We start from the raw sequence: 17617 nt of genomic DNA on the forward strand, positions 1-17617 counted from the left end.
GCTTACATGTGATTGATTAATTATCATTCGCTTTTTTAAGCATTCAGTGATATAATATAGACCCGCCACATCATCTGCGTATAGTAACTTTGTTGATCTGTCCCATCCGATCTCTTTGCTAATGTAGTCGATCACCAGAATGAACAGCAGTGGTCTCAGAGCTGAACCTTGATGCACATCCACTCCCACTAGAAAGCCTTCTGCACTGTTCATGTTTGAGTCATCGGGTCCTTGTACATAGCTTGCACTAATTCTACCAAAGTTTCTGGGACTTCAGACTACCACAGGACTGCCCAAATCAGCTTTCCTGGGACCTTGTCATATGCTTTCTCGAAGTCTAGGAATGCCCAGTTCACACTTCCTCATTTGTAGCTTGTTCTTAAGTATCTGTCTCACTACAAACATTGGTTCAGTTGTGCTGCATCCTGACCTGAATCCATACTGCCCATCTTACTTTCTATTTCTCCTTGTATTTGTTTGTCAGACGCACTCCAGACCTTTCATGCAATGTGACAGGAGTCTGGTACCTCTGTAGTGCCCACAGTTGTGAATGTCGCTTTTTTCTTGAACACTGGCACTATTATGCTTATTCTCCAGTCATCTGGGATACACCTTTCTCTCCATACTGCTATGAGTACCCTCGAGAGCCATTTCTTCCCTATCTCACCTAACATTATTATCATATCTGCTAAAAACTGATCTGAGCCTGCTGCTTTCCCGGAGTTCATTTCCCTTTGTGCTGTTACTACTACTGCTATGATGGGCTCTTCCTTTTCTGTCTTCATAGGCTGTGTCTGAGGCAGTACAACTTCTGTGAAGTTTTCTTCACTCAGAAGCTCCTGGAAATATCCTTCCATCTGCCTTTTATGTCCTGTGGACTGGTGAGCAAGTTGTTTACCCTTATGAAGTGTGTGTGACTGTCTTTATCTTTCTGTTTTTGCCTCTCAGTCTTAATACAGTTTCTTTGTGCCATCTACTGAGTCACAGAACCTGGTAGAATGCCTCTGATACCTTGTTCCTTCCTATTGCAACTCCTTTCTTAGCCTCCTTGTTAGTCAACCAGTATCCCTTCCTAGCTTGGTCTGTCTTTTCTTTCTCCCACTTTTTCCTGCACTTCTTTCTTTTGATGACTTTTTGGACTTCTACATTCCACCACCAACTTTTCTTGTGAACCTTTCCCAACCTGGATCGGCCCCATATAGTCCTCACACATGCTGTCTTGAGGCACTGCCATTCTTCTTCAGCTGCAATAATTTCCTTCTCTTCTTGAGATGCTAAAACCCTGAGTGATTCCTTGCAAGTCTTCAGCCTGTACTCTGTTAACCTTATGGAACCATGTTCCAGTCTGCCAGTGTAGTTGGGATTTTTGTTGAAAACTTGTTTCCCCTAGCATTCTCCTAAGTTCTAAAACTGTAGTCTGGCTCAACATACATACTCGCCAAGGTTTTTTTTTTTTTTTCAAACTAGTGGACTCTCATTGATGCATACCTTCCATGTCCATCCTTTTTTTTTTCTCCTCTGTTTTTAATCAGTTCCCACTCCCTAATACTGTTATTAGGTCCTCTTTGTCTACCCCATATATTTAGTTGACTATTCCTCTTGAATCCTTTAGTTTCCGAACTCGCATATTCAATACTATCTAATTGCATCTCCTGTAGCATTGTTGTTTGCACCCTGCTCCTCAGTATGTAAGATAATGCTGTCTGTCTTTTCTAAATACCTAACAAGGCCACATACCTTTCAACTGTCTAGATTTGTGGCTCATATGTTTAGTCTGTTCCTCATAAAATTTGTGTTTTTCAGACATTTGAGTTTCAGACTTCAAATCCTTCAGAAAATGTGTGTTAAAAAAACAAAGTGTTATTCTAGCAACTGTCTAAGTTGATAAGAGCAATATTTAAAATATGTCCCTATTTCTGGGCCTTTGTCCCCTCATTTTGTAGGACTTTGTCCAGATTTCTTGCACTAAGAGTTTGAGAGGTATGATTCACATTCCAGGTTAAATCTAGAAAACGCAGCCATTTCCACATACATTCTCTTTTGTCATCACCACATGATCTTTTTTGATGCATATCCCTTCCCACAATTGGATTATTACATATAAAAATACTATAATTTTTTTTTGTTACATATTACACCTTGTAATAACTTTCATTGATGACAACCCCAACCCATTAAACATATTAAAACGGTCATGATGGCAAACACCAGTTACATGGCTATACAAACTAGCATTAACTAGCCTAAATCTTAGCTTTGATCTGCTAATTTACGTACTTTTGCCAATGTTTCAGATATTAAAAACTAAATTGCTGTCGTCTTCTTCTTTCGGCACAGGGTCGCCACAGCGGATCACCTGTCCACTCATGATTGGCAGTGGAGTTGCACCCAACCTTCGACTGAAGGCGCACACCTGCACACACTCGCACCTAGGGCCAATTTAGAGTATCTAATCCACCCACAGCATGTCTTTGGGATGTGGGAGGAAACCAGAGCACCCGGAGGAAACCCATGCGACCATAGGGAGGACATGCAGACTCCACACAGAAGGCACCCCAGCCGAGAATCAAACTGAAGAACCACTTGCTGTGAGGCAAAAACTAAATTGCTGTCTAAATGTATTAATTCTCTGTCTCGATCAACAGAGAAAACAACCTGCATATTTCCCATTTCTCTAACTACCTTTTCCACCCAGCCCTTTATTTATTTTCATTTTCCAGACCATCTGTTTTACTTAAATGTGTGCTCTGATTTTGCTTTACACATCAGAGTTGCAGCTGTTCAAACAAGTATTATTGCCTCCTTTTCAGTTCAGTTCATTGCTCCTTTAAGGCTTACTTCAATCCTTCTGCTAGTCTCTGTTGTGTAAGGGCTGTACAGTGGCAGTTTGGACAGCCCTTAATCAATGTCATCCTTTTCTACATGTAATGCCTGGTTGGCAAATAGATCAAAAGGCCAGCAACTAAAATTAATAAACTCATAAGCCTTATGGGCACCTCTAAGATCCTACTTTTTTCTTTAACTGAGCATTTAACATTAGAAAAAAATCCCCTGCATTTTAAAATAAGAAGAAACAGATTGGTTCATTTTCATTCTAAGCAACAGGTCTGTTTATTTAGTTCAACGTCATTGTCTGATAACTGTAAATGACCCTTTCCCCTACTCTCCATTATATACTGCTTAAGCACAAGTCTAAACTTCCCACCCAGCAGCTGTACCTGGATGCAGTGCTTTAACTATACCTTGCAACACGATATTACCAATTTTTCTGTACTTTGTACATTTTACATTGCAAAAAGTTTTTACTTGTAACATTCACATTGCAAAAAGTTAGATCTGATGTCAGTTTTCATTCTATTCCCAACTGTTCTGTTTGGCTCAATCCTCGGATCCAGCTCAGACATTACTAAAGCTTGTGGTAACCAAAAAGCTCTTAAGCTTCTCCATTATCCATAATGCACCATTCCCTAACCTACCCCAGATCTCGTTTGCCGCATTTCATGTAAAGTCGTGGTCAGCCTTAGATCTCAAGCTTGTATTAAAATAAGTGATTTTTCTTGATAGTTTTCCAGCTTAACATATTCTTTTCTCTTACCCTTACACTCTGTGTATTTCTTTTTTTACCATTGCTGGTATTTTTTTCCCTATAATCTCTCTTGTACATGTTAGTGAAGTTCTTCGTACCATTGCTAGTATTTTCACCCTTTTCTCTCTGTTAGGAAAAAAAATAATAACTTTCTCTTTTCCCTTTTCATGGGTCGTCATGTCTGATAAAAGATCTGCCTGCTTCAAAAAGTGAAAAGTGTAGGCAGAAATTACCACTTTCTGATGCCCACATTTTGTGTGTTTATTGTTTAGGCCATCACCTCTTACAAGGAGATTGTTCTATCTGTAAAAATTTCAATCCTAGGTCCATAGCAGATAGAAGAAATAAAGTCATTAAAATGATTGCTTCCATCTTTATTTAGAGAGGCTGTTGCTGGGGCTTAATTCTCCAAGGCTAAGACTAAAGAGACCTTGGCTCAGTCTCCAAGACCTTCCACTTCTTCGACTCCTTCCTTGGAGCTGCCGAGGAAAAAAATCTAAATTGGATCCAAAATCCTCTCAGATGTACTCCCTCCTCGGATCCGACGAGAAAATCTTCAGATCCAAGTACTTCAGATCTGAAGACTCTACCAAAGAGGAAATATTCTCCAACCTTGGATCCAGTGCCTTCAAGGGTTCCCTGTCCCTTTTTAGAGAGACATAATTTCAGGTCAACATCCCTTGCCTCAACTCGTTCTTCCAGAAGTCTAACGGGAAGATGTGGACAACGATGAGGAAATTAATCTCGATGCAGATGCAGATTGGTGTTCTTCTGACTCCTACCCCTTTGCATTTGGGAGTCCATCCATCCATCGCACCACCATTATCTGCTCCTTGTCTGATTCTGGTTGTTCTCTGAATCTGAACCTTCCTGATCCGTCCAGCTTGGATCACGAGATACTTTTATCTTCAGAGCCAAAGACTACTTTGAGTGCACTGACTCCAACTTCTTCAGATCCAGATGACACTCTGAGCAGAATCTGCCTTGTTAGTTCTGAAGTGTTGGAGTAGACTCCGAGGTTTTTGAGCCGTCTCTACTCCTTGGAGGTTCTGCATTGGATTGCTTTGCTCTGACTTCCACCTTGAGGAGGTTGCTCTTGGAGCAGAGCGATGCAGTGGTCCAGAAGCCCACCTTCTTGGAGCTGATATCTTCCTTCCCTATGGGGCAATTTGCCTTCGAGGTAGTAAAGAGGGTGTTTTCTGTTCAGGCAGGAGAGATGAATCCAGTCCCTTCGGATCTCTAGTATAGTTCCCAGATGTCTCTGCACTTAGAACCATATTGTTCTATGCCGCAGACACATGTCAGCTCAAGGCATCCAGACCACCCAACAAGTTCTTGACTGATGTTGTCAATCTTTATCTGTTCTTGACTTTTGGGTTACAGTTACAATCCTCTGAACTAGTTCGGCAGTTGCATAGCTCGCACCAGCCAAAAAACTCTTGAGCTAAGAGTCTACCCGCAATGCCCCTCTCTACATTACCTCAGATCGAGTTTGCAGACTTACAGAAAAATAGAAGGAAACTAAACTAAATGAAGAAGCCATGTCCAAGGTGTGTCCTAACAAAAAACCCAGGACAAAGGTTCACTCCTCCAGGAATCCACAGGCCAAGAATAGATGAAGGTCAACAACACAGATGTATCATTATGGTAAGACATAAACTGCCGTCAAAAGGTGCATTGATGAATAAGGACTTGAAAGGCTCCGCATAAGTGCATCCAGGGATGCCTTCTAATGGATATGCCTGAACCCACTGGCCTTGAGGCACCTTCTGCTGTGTGCAAGATGAGCCTCATGGACGGATTTGCAATAGGTTGGAGGGTAGCCAACTGAGAGACCAGAGAAGATTCAGCATCAGCAGTAACAAGTCCCTGAAAGGGATTTTGAAAGTTCCTTGATCAAATCCCTTTGTAGTCTAGTAGAATGTGCCAAATAGTTCAGCAACCTAAATGCAAAGGTTGCTGATGCATAAACACGCTTCCCAAACCTGTCCATCACCCTAGACTCCCTGTTAGGGAGATGAACAGATGAAGTTTGTTCAGCAAGTTCCTTCTTGGTAGCCACTGCCATGACCATAGCATCCACGGGCACACCCTTACTCCAGAATTCTTTCCCATCAGGGGGAGCGAGAAACCGATCTGGCCACTTAGGGATTTGCTCAGTTGAGTCAGGTTCCTTCCATGCCCACCTAGAGACCAAATCAATGAACTCGTCGGCAGGCGGAATAACAAAGAGGTTAGGGCCAGCTCCAAACGCTTTCAGAAATACTGATTCCTCTGGTGAAGGGTTGCTGGAAGACAAACCACCTCTCTGTTTAAGGATCTCAAGAATGTGTCCAAATGAGAGATGTCTTCTGGAGGTGATCATAGGGACCCTTCTCCTTCACTGAAATCAGTTCATTGTTTGGTCCAGAAGTAAAGGGCACACTATCCAGGTGTGGAAAGGTTGAAAAGACCCACTCTGCAGTGGATGTACATTTTTCAATCCCCTCAAAAATCCGTTTCTAGGAATCAACAGGCTGGACAAAAAATGTAGTTCAGGAAGTCCCAGCGTCCTTTCCTGGCTACATGTGGAGATGGTTCTCCCAGGGCAGAGGGGAGAACTCAAATGGATGACTATGCCTACGTGGCAGGGGAGGTCTGCAGAACCAAGGGTCCAGAGATTTTTTTGACAGACCTGATCAGCGCTCCTAAAAGGAGGCCTGATTGTCCTCTTCTGGAGGTAGTTGGAAGTCGACTGTCCCCTGCACTAGACAGCCTAGCTAAGTGTAACAACAGATACTTGGGTGCAGAGGATCATTTCCAGAGGCTGTATAATTGCCTTTTCCCTTTCACCTCCAACTGTATGCAAAATTCCCGATGTTCCATCCAGTCAGAGGAAAGAAGCAGCACTAGAAGTGCAAAAGCTGCTAGAAAAAAGTCATCCAAAAGGTCCCAGAAGACCAAATAGAATTTGAAACTTACTCGAGATTCTTTTTTAGTGCCAAAGAAAACAGGATATTGAAGACCAAGTTTGGATTTCAGTGACTTGAACAAGTCAGCTCGATGTACAAAGTTTTGGATGGTCATGGCTCAGGCCTTTCTACTGTTTTTGGACAAGGACGACTGGATGTGCTTGATAGACCTTCAGGATGTCTGCTATTACATAAAGATGAACAGACAGTCCTGAATGTATTTACGCCTTACCACAGCCTCCAGGGTGTTCAGCAAATGTATGGCAGTGGTAGCAGCTCACTTGGAGACTGCAGGGATTCCGCATGTTTCCATATCTAGATGACTAGCTCATTATCGCCCCGACCAGGCATCTAGTGTTAGCAGCAAGGGATCAGGTGATCCAGACTTGTGCTCATCTGGGGGTAACCATAAATTACAAGAAGTCTCAGTTACAACCAGCTCAAACCTTGGAAGTCATAGGAGCAGTCTTCAGTACAATGTCAGTGATAGCTTCTCTTCCGCTCTCAAGAGTGCAGACTATCCGATTGCAGGTCAGGAAAATAATGCACAATACCAAAATTTCAGCCTGCTTAATTCTCCAAGCCTTGGGGTCAATGTCAGCTGCCACATCATCTTGGTCCCTCTAGCAAGATTTCATATGAAAATTCTCCAGTGGATGTAGGCAACACAGTGGTTGATTCTTTCCCAGCACATGTCAACACAAGTAGTCAACACGAGTAACAATCACTCAGGCATGGAAGAAATACCTTTAGTGGTGGATTTGGTCAGATCAGGTCCTACAAAGGTCATAATTTTTATTCTCCCTCAACCCAAGGCCATAGTGACCAAGGACACCTCCCAGATTGGGTGGGTGGGCACTTTCTTGGGAAAAGGCACTTGTTCCCCCAAAGAAGCCAATTTGCATATCAGTGTTCTAGAGATGAAAGCAGTGCTCGTAGCGTTGCAGGCCTTCCAAGATGCTATCCCTTTAGGGAGATTTTGCGATTCAGACATTGTCAGTAGTTTGGTACATCAACAAGCAATGAGGAACCAGATCTTACCCTTTGTGTTGAGAAGCACTCAGTGTGTGGCAATGGGCAATCTCATCCAACCACTTTCTGACAGCAAAGCATATTCTAGGGAAGTCCATTGTGCTAGCAGACAAATTGAGTAGGCCCATTCTTCTACCTCACAAGTGGTCTCTCAAGAAGAAAGTGACAGAAATTATTTTCCATCAGTAGGGCTAGCCTTGCTGAGATCTTTTTGCTTCTCCACTAAACAACAAATGCAGCAGCTATTTTGTCCTAATCCCCCCTCCAGGGGTAATCTCCAAGTGATGCTCTACTCCACGATTGACCCCCCTCGGTCTACTTTGTTACCTGCAAATTCTCTTAATTCCAAAATTCCTGCAGAGAGCTGCCAGGTCGAAGAGCAAGGTAATTCTCATTGCACCTTACTGGCCTCGACAGATTTGGTTCCCTTTACTTCTGGCCTCATGTGCTTTACCAGCCTTGGATTCTGGATCTGATTCCATACCTCCTGTCTCACCTGATAGCTGTGATTCATCCGGATGTATCAAACTTCAAGCTGAAAAGTATGGTTTCTCCAATTCTGGTAATAGCCAGACAACCACTGCCCCCCATTCATCATATTCTTTTGTCTTCCCATAAGCCTTCTACAAGAAAACTTTACACAAGTAAATGGAAAATATTTGCTTTCTGGGCAGAACAAAAACAAACTGAAACCTTCTCATGTCTTGTACATAGTAAACTTGAATTATTGGCAACAATTTTTAGTGAGGTGCTAGCTCCTCAACAATTAAAGTTCAGTTACCAGCAATTTCTAATTTTCATGTTCGGTTTGAGAATCCTTCTGTGGCCTCTTCTAAACTTTGTAAAGCATTTTTGAGAGAGACACTATTGCTAAGACAGCCATATAAAGATCCTCCGTGGGATTTGAACTGGTATTGCAGGCCTTGATTCATTCTCTCTCTCTGAACAAACCGGTAAATGGGATCCTAAGTCCCTGACTCTGAAAACTGTTTTTCTACTGGCCATTCTCTATGCTAGATGAATTTCAGAACTTCAAGCATTGTCCTCTAAACGTCCCTACTTGATCTTTCATAAGGTTAGGGTCACATTACGTCCGAATGCTTCTTTCCTTCCTAAGGTGGTATCAGAATCCAGTGTTGTTCAGTTCACGAATTTGCTAGTTTTCTTTCCTAAATTTTAAAACAAAGGTGAATATATGTTGCATCTGTTAGATGTTCACAGACAATTTCACTTTTACTTACATAGAACAATTGGATGTGCTCAATAAATCTTCAGGATGCGTACTACCATATCAAGATGGACAGATGCTCCAGGAGATTTCTTCGCTTCTGGGTAGGGGCCAGTCATTACCAGTTCAGAGCTCTGCCCTTTGTTCTCACTTCAACCCCCAGGGTGTTCACCAAGTATATGGCTGTAGTCACGGCTCACCTGAGGCGTCAAGGATACCAGGTGCTTCCCTATCTAGATGACTGGCTCCTGACTGCTACCACCAGGCATCAACTCTTAGAGGCATGGGATTATACAATCACATCATGCACTCACCTAGGCATTACAGTAAATTTCGAAAAATCTGCCTTGTTGCCCTGTCAGTCTATCACATACATAAGAGCAGAATTAAACACAAAAGAAATGTTTGCAAGATTACCACAGGAAAGAGTTTCCACTATTCATCAGCAAGTGTTAATTCTAATGCAGAGCAAAAGGATTCAAGTCAGATATGTCCTCCAAGCTCTAGGCTCCATGACAGCTGCCATTCTTCTTGTCCCATTAGCGAGTTTCCACATGAGAATCCTTCAGTGGCTTCTTTTCATGCAGTGTTCTTTCCAGGAGCTACCCACGTCTCACATGATCCTGATCACAGAAACATGCAAAAGGCACCTTTCTTGGTAGATGGTCTCCCCACTAGTAGTTCAGGGCAGACCATTCATACAACTCCCTCCGGTAGCCACAGTGACCACGGACGCCTCCCTGATAGGGTGGGGGGAGGGCATTATCTAGGCAGGACAGTCCAAGGCACTTGGCAACCTCACAAGTACCATATGCATATAAGTGTCCTAGAAATGAGAGCGGTGCTCTTAGCGTTGCAAGCCCTTCAAGACTCTCTTCCTTCCAGGACCATTGCAATCCAAACGGACAACATGTCAGTGGTGTGGTACATCAACAAACAGAGCGGGACCAGGTCTTACCCCTTGTGTCGAGCAGCACTCAGACTGTGGCAATGGACGATTTCCTCCCAACGTTTTCTGATGGCAATGCACATCCCTGGGAAATCCAACGTCATAGCGGACAGGCTCAGCAGAGCTATCCTCATGCCTCATGAGTGGTCCCTGAATCAGGAAGTTGCGGGTCTTATCTTCTGCAAATGGGGACAGCCTTGCTGCGATCTATTTGCCACTTCTCTCAACAACAAAGGCAGCAGCTACTTCTCCCTACTTCCTCTTCCAGGTCATATACCCAGAGATGCTCTAGTCCATGATTGGCCTCAGGGACTCCTTTATGCTTTTTCCCCTTTCCCCCTAATACCAAGACTCATACAGAAAGCAAAATCGTTGGGTTGCAAAATGATCCTCATTGCCCCATATTGGCCTCGACAGACATGGTTCCCGTTCCTGCACTTCCACCTTCTGGATCAACCGTGTATTCTGGACCCGGTTCCAGATCTTCTGATTCATCAATCAGGCGGGTTGCACCAATCCCTTCAAACTCTCCAGCTTTTTTACTCCACTTCCAACCTTAGCCAGGCTTTTCAGTATCTCCCCAGCAGTCCGTGATATTATTTCCTCACATAAGTCTACTACGAGGAAAACATATGCTAGTAAATGGAAATGGTTTTCTTACTGGGCAGAATCTAGAAATTTGGATCCTTTCTCAGCCCCAGGCCATGACATTCTTGAATTTCTAGCACAACTCTTTCAGTCTGGTGCTGCTTCCGCTACCATTAGAGTACAGCTAGCTGCCATTTCTAATTTTCATAGCGGTATGTTTAATTCTAGCATAATGTCTCATAAGCTCTGCAAGACCTTTATGAGAGGAACATCTCTTCTTAGACCCCCAGTTAGAGATCCTCCTCCTCCTTGGGATCTCAGTTTAGTTTTAGCTTCCTTAATTTTGCCTCCCTTTGAACCAGCAGCATCATGTTCCTTAAAATTTCTTTCTTGGAAGACACTTTTTCTGGTTGCCATCATTCAGCTAGACGTGTCTCAGAACTTCAAGCACTATGTGTTTGTCCTCCTTACCTGGCGTTTCACAAGGACAGAGTTTCTCTGAGGACCAATCCATCCTTTATTCCTAAAGTCTGCTCAGAGAACAATTTAAATCAATCCCTAGATCTCCCAGTTTTCTTTCCCAATCACAGCAACAAGGCAGAATACAAGCTCCACCAATTGGATGTGCACAGACAATTGCGTTTTTATCTTCATAGAACTAAGGAACTAAGAAAGTCAGACCAGTTATTTCTTTCTTGTGCTTTCAACAAACAGGGCCTTCCAGTTTCTAAGGTGACCTTATCCAGATGGTTATCTGATACTATTGCCTTTATCAGTTACGAAATAAAGAGCTACCAGCTAAACCTAAAGGTCATTCTACTAGAGCTTTAGCCACCTCTGTAGCCTTTCAGTCTAGGTTGCCCATAGACTCAATCTGTGCAGCTGCCACTTGGGCAAACCATCATACTTTTATCTCTCATTACAAGGTGGATATGGTCGCCTGGAGCAGAGCTTCCTTTGGTTCTTCTGTTCTGAAGAGTCTGTTCCAATGAGCCACCCGGGATTTTAGGTGCTAGGGACGCTGTCCCAAACAGCAAGAACGAAGGCGAGATGGACAACTTAACATAAAGAAGTTATGTACCTACCATAATGTTCCATGTTAGTTGTCTTCATCTCGCCTTCCTTCTTGCGTCCCTCCTTCCTTCCCCCTTCCTAGAGGATTGAGAGTAGTTCTTTTTGTTTTCACTGGCTGAGTATCTTTTATTAATTCACATGCCAGGTATTTTATGACTCTTTCCTTGTTTAGGTGTATTGGACAACCAGTTTTTAGGTGACTGGTTACTCTACTTATGTCTAGTGTGCGCCATCACAAACGAGATCTGGGTAGCCGACGCTGGGCATTCTGGGATAAGGAGTAGCCTCGAGCCAGTAAACAGCTCTTGAGCTATAGAAGATAGCCAAGTCGGAGCCGGGGATTGGCTCCGAACCCAAATAGCAAGAAGGAAGGCGAGATGAAGACAACTAACGTGGAACGTTATGGTAGGTACATAACTTCTTTTTTTCTGGCATCTACCAATCCCCATGGGTGCCAGTTAACTGAGAGTTTACTATATCTAGATCCCTAAATAAACAAGTATAAGAGAGTGGAACCTGGAGAGCCTGGAGAGATAGACACCTGTAAACTTACAGGTCACAGGTAATGTTATCATACTAAACTGTAGTACTGAATAGAGATCAATGTATATAATGTAGTATCATGTCAAAAGACACACTTTTTATAGCTATAACAAAAAGCTCTGAATTAGTTTTTAAAATATACACGTGTCTATAATTCAAATTTCTGAAGCACTCAACATGTCAAATATCCAAATATTTTAAATTCTGCACTAGTTCATAAAAATATATACATCACTCTGGTAGAAGAGAACATCTTACTCTTTCTTTGGCGTAAAACAAAGCAGTCTAACTTCTGTTCAAAAACTACAAAGTGTTAAGGTCAAATCTCATTTTCCTTTCATTGATTCAAATGTATGGAAAAATCTGCTCATCTTTCTGTCAAAATGGATGTACTGATTCAGCAATAAAACACCTAAGTTTTAACTTTGTCTTATGAAATGAGTAATTTCACATAGCCTTCGTGTATCTAATAACATGCAACATGTAAAAAGCTTCAAAGTTCTTATGACCCGGCTTTAGATTTCAGCTTATTTTGAAATATTTTATATGTAAATTATATGAGATCTTGTACATTCACATTTCTGCAATGTACAAGTATATGTAATAGACATCTTTTTAAAAAGCAGTTTACTTAAATGTTTTTCTGTCTTATGTTCCCACTAGTATTCTACCTTATTCTATATGTTTTGTATTTCTAAAATATCCTGTCAAAAAGCTGTTTAATCATTTGCTCTCTATTAGAGATTATAGTATGTGTACATATTGCTTAATTTATTGATACTGCTCTTTTATTATTCTTACGTGGTAGATATTGCATTCCTTGTGTATGTGTTTTATTTATAAGATGTTTACTCTTATTAATTTTAATATTACAAGCAATCTTGACTGTATATAAGCAATTCCTGATTATTTAATTTGAATAAGTGTGTTTAGCCATTGTGAACTGCTGTTCTGTTCTAAGCTTTGTGTCAACATCAGAATCTGGTTACAGTATATGAAAATGACAACTTACAGCACACAGCAGCTGCTAATTTGTGCTGTAAGTTTCTCATTTGTCTTGGTTCTTTTAAGCTGTTGTAATCATAAAGAAACTCCTAACTCTACTTTCATTTAATATGTACATTTAATATGTATAGTTAGTTAATAATACTGCAACAAACTATTAACGTGTAAAATACAAATTATATGTTACAACTTCTCAGTGTCAAACATTACTGTAGATTTTGTCTTGCCAGTTCTTCACTTCTAAGAGAAGAAAAGAGGTGTTACTTTGAGTAGATTTCTCACATATGTATTTCAGGAAGGAAAAAAAATAGAAAGTTCTTTTTCTTCTTTCACAGACATCAGTGATGAAATTTGACCTAGAGTTTCTTCGGGACAGTGGGGAAAATCCAACATTCTGAACAAATGTAAACGTCTTTTGTTCTCAAGCTTTCCCTCTAAGTATCAGTTGCTTCATAAATGACATGTGAAAGGGATGTGTGTTATACAGGAACAAAGAAAACAAATCCCCAGTCACACTTCTAATTAGCATATTACTTAGGTTTGACATTCAGTTAACCAAGCAATGTACATACCAAGCAATCTTGAAGTAAAATTCTTAACTTGTATAGCTTTAAAGTCACCAGTTATATTGCTTATAATGACATTCTCTTTCAGGAAGTATTTCTTTAAAATTTAGAAACACACTTTTAGGTTTAGATAAATGAAATGTATCAAGTATTTCACTGCAAATATAGTAAAACAGTAAAACTAACCCTTTATGTTCCTCATCATGAAAAAATGTTTTAGCAAAATAAATACATACATACATATGTTCTGAGCCTTAAAATCCAGTACAACCTTTTACTTAAAAGGCAAATCTATTGTTTTAGAAAATAATAGTCCTACAATCAGAGAATGTTAATTTTCGAAGCAGTTTTTCAAGAATTCATGTCATTCTCTCTCTTCCTGGGATATACTGTTCCACTCCATTTCTATGGTATTATTAAAGATTTTATTGCTGTTAACAAAAGTGGATGCCTCATTTAGAGTGTTTTGGTTTCTTCAGAAAGGCATGATTTGATGTTTGCAGTTAACACCAAAGTGATTTTAATATTGTTCTTTTTAAGTTGTTTGATCACTGGTAAACAGGATAGTCTTACTCAATACTTTTACTAGAATAATCATTGTCAAATCTGACTACATGTTCTCCTAGTTTAATAGGTGGAATGCACCATGCTGATTTTTTTCTAAGCTAGACATAAACTTAACTATAATTGAGTGTGGTGGTTAGTTTTCCTTTTTAGATGGTGCTCTCTGGGATCTATGTGCTGTTTCAATCAAAAGATAAAGTTTTGGGTAGATTTAATGTTTTACATAGCCCGGTAGTTAAGACGTTTGTTATAGTTTCCCTCACACTTTTCAGGTATGCATAAATTCTAATTTATTTCATCTCCATCTATTTTCTAAATCATCAACTTTTTCTGGGACACTGTTATTTTGTTTCAACAGAAATTGTGAGAGACTCACCTTCAGTTATTCTGCCTTTCATGATCATTCAAAGCCTCTTCCAGACTGATGGTTTGTGCCCCTTGTTGTTTCATAAGTATTTCAAAATGTTCCAGCCTCTTTCTGGTCTCTTCTTTGAATCTTTATAGTTTTGTATCCAGTTTTTGTCTATTTTAAGTAATACATCATGCATACTACATAGTATTGACTGGATGTCTTTTTTAACACAAGAATCTCAAGTACCATTTCTTGAGTGACTGCTGAAGTCTCTTCTCTCTTAACCAAACAGTTGAAATTCTGACATAAAAACTACAGCTTTTGAAGAACTTGAAGTTATAAATCTTTTCTCTGACTAATAATGAATAAAATTAGCTAACAAGTATCTTAAAATTATTTATTTATTTGCAGTTTGTTTGCCAGGATGGTCCATTGGGCCACGAGTAGCACATTTTCAATAGAGTCCCGGGGAGAAAAGCTCCAGAAAAAAATACAAATTACTTAAAAGAAGCAAGTTATAACAATAGAAAATACAGCAATACAGGTAAATGGCATTAGTAAAACATAAACGCAAAGAAATATTTAAAAAAAGAGTCAAAGTTATATACAAAGTTTGTTAATTTCATCAGTTGCTTAGCAGGGTTAAGAGCAGTAGAATTACATTTATAGATGTATTATCTCTTGGAGTATAGCTTAAGTTGGGGGAGTTTATGTAGGGTGGGAACAGGAGAATTCCCAGTGGGATGTTAGGTGGGAGTGAAGTAAAGTTTTGAAGGAAGAGAGGCTGCTACTGGTATGGATGAGAGGTGGAAGTGAATTCCAGAGGCGAGCTAGAGAGAAGGACAGAAGATGTTTGTCTGGTGGGTGGGAGGGTTTATGCAGTTTGATTAGATTTTGGAAGTTAGATCTTAGGAGTCTATCAGGTTGATGCATTTTAAGGGGAAGGGCAGAGAGAGGGACAGAAGATGAGTTTGTGTGCTTGGATAAGTTGGATATAGGAGAGGTGATTTGGTTACATTTTCTGTCAGAAAAAAAGAGCTTTCACCAGTTACTCTGTCAGCCATCTCTGCTACTCCCCTCAAGCATGTTCTATTACCTTTTCAGTGGATTTAGAGCTGCCTGGTACTTAAAGCTATCTCAGCTGTTAACAAACTGCTTCCTGTAGTCAATGTACAGGATGTGAATCCTTCTACTTCCATTTCTCTACTGTGCAACTTTGAGAGCAAGTCATTTAATCAGACAGTGCTCCTAGGTCACCCCTGGCAAGGGTGCTTTACACAGTAGGTTTACCTAGTTAAAACTTGGTGAAATAAAATATTTAACATTTGTTATTTTTTAGGCCTTTGTCCTACCATTAATTTTGGCTTTGTCCAGAATTCTTGGGCCAAGAGGTTGAGAGGTATTTTGGTGTGTTCCTTGTAAAATTTGTGGTTTTCTGGCAAATTGTTGTGGAGTGCATTCACAAAATAATGAAAGTGCTTGCTAATGTAAAGTTTTTATTCTTGCAACTTTAATATATAAGAAAAATGTTTAAAATCTGTTTCTGATTTTGAGTATTTGTCTTTGATTCTTGAACTAAGGTGTTGAGAGGGCTATTGAAGTAGCTTGTACTGTGTGGTTCTGACAGCAGTGAGCTGCGGCAAATTGCTGGGCTATTATTTATGAATTTATTACTTCATGTGATGTTAACTAGATATTTGAGATGTATAGTTGTACAAGGAGGTATGCTTTGTGTGTGTGTGTAAATGTTTGTTTCTTGTATTCCTGAGTAGTTAGTGTAAAGAAAGGAATCAACTATAATAAACATGGGCATCATCTTATAAGCAATATTCTTTGGGTACAATCCTTGTTTTTCACGTTTTGTTGATTTTGTGTGTACTATTTGGCTGTTTATAAACTAGACAGCATGAAATATGAGTTGAATTTTGATATTTCAACTATGAATACATTTTTAAATTTAGCTTTTGTTGGTGCAAGTTGTGAAATTGCACTGTTGAGCTACAGTAGATTGTCTGCTACTTAGTGAGATGAATAAGGGTATGAGCTGTTGCTCAGCTACTTCCTGTAGTGCAGGGTGTGATTCCCTGACCCTTCCTTTGTCTACTTTGTGACTTTGACCAAGTCACTTTACCAGAAAGTGGCCCTGGGTTGCCCCTGAGAAGAGACACTTGCGACAAGTGGGCTGTCATAAGCTGTTAGCGAAAGTTTTATACATTTGTCTTTTGAAGTCATGTACCCTTCACATATCAGCTAATTAGTGTTTAACTATAGGCTTTTTGACTATTAATCCCAACACATCTCTTAATGGATTCCTAGATGCATTTTCACTAAGTGTAAATTTAAAGGGAAGAGAAGTTTGCTGCTTCTCATTTTAGCTCTGTTGTCAATGTTAGAATGTTTTGTGTAGAAATGGACAGTGTTTTTTGTGTAAAATTTGAAATAGAAGTTTTAAATGAAATGTGAATGTCTGTGATAATTGTAAAAGTATTAAAGAAGGTCATATACAGACTGACAGGTTTGGACAGTGTTTTATAGTAATTTATGGAGCCAAGTAAAGAAGTATTGGTATGGCTGGCACCTGGTTGAGGCCGGTTTCATTACCCTACATAGGGCCAATTTGCCTGCAGTCTGGCTGTGATGACTCTGGAACAAGGAGTAATCCAAACCACAGACAAGGAACAGGATACGCCAACTTCTCAGGAAGGATGCTGCTACAAGAATCCACTAAAAGCCGTTTATTTAACTTCAGATAGCAAGTAAAAAACGTATAATACCACCAATACTGTTAAACACTACAGAGCAGCAACACTACTGAGTGCTTTTCGTTCTAAAAATGCTAGAACTTCATCAGACAACAACCAGCATTAAAACGAGCTTATTTATAAAGCTGATACATAGCAAATTGATTAATTAGCACCAATTAAAACTGCAGTTAAACACCATAGTTAAAATTCCCTAACTACAACCTATAATAAAAAACTGTGTCCTGTGTTTAAATACAAGAAAATATCCTGTCAATAATGTCTGTTTTAAACAAATAAAACACATCGGAATTCCTTTTAAAATAAGTAAATTGAATTCTACATAATCATACATTCTAAAAGGTGTTGTTAATATTCTGAATAACCCCAAATATTACAAAACAGTACCAGACTAGCAATCCTATTTAATGTAAAGGG

At 40.0% G+C, this 17617-nt stretch overlaps 1 protein-coding gene across 1 annotated transcript in view; it reads left to right on the forward strand.

Annotated features, from left to right (window-relative positions):
- Positions 1-17617, forward strand: part of PAWR (pro-apoptotic WT1 regulator) — a 1695887-nt gene that overhangs the window by 711038 nt on the left and 967232 nt on the right. The gene's annotated exons all lie outside the window — the stretch shown is intronic.

Source organism: Protopterus annectens, chromosome 11.part0 (assembly GCF_019279795.1).
Source record: "Protopterus annectens isolate FY-2018-M chromosome 11.part0, PAN1.0, whole genome shotgun sequence".
Classification (NCBI taxonomy): Eukaryota; Metazoa; Chordata; order Ceratodontiformes; family Protopteridae; genus Protopterus; species Protopterus annectens.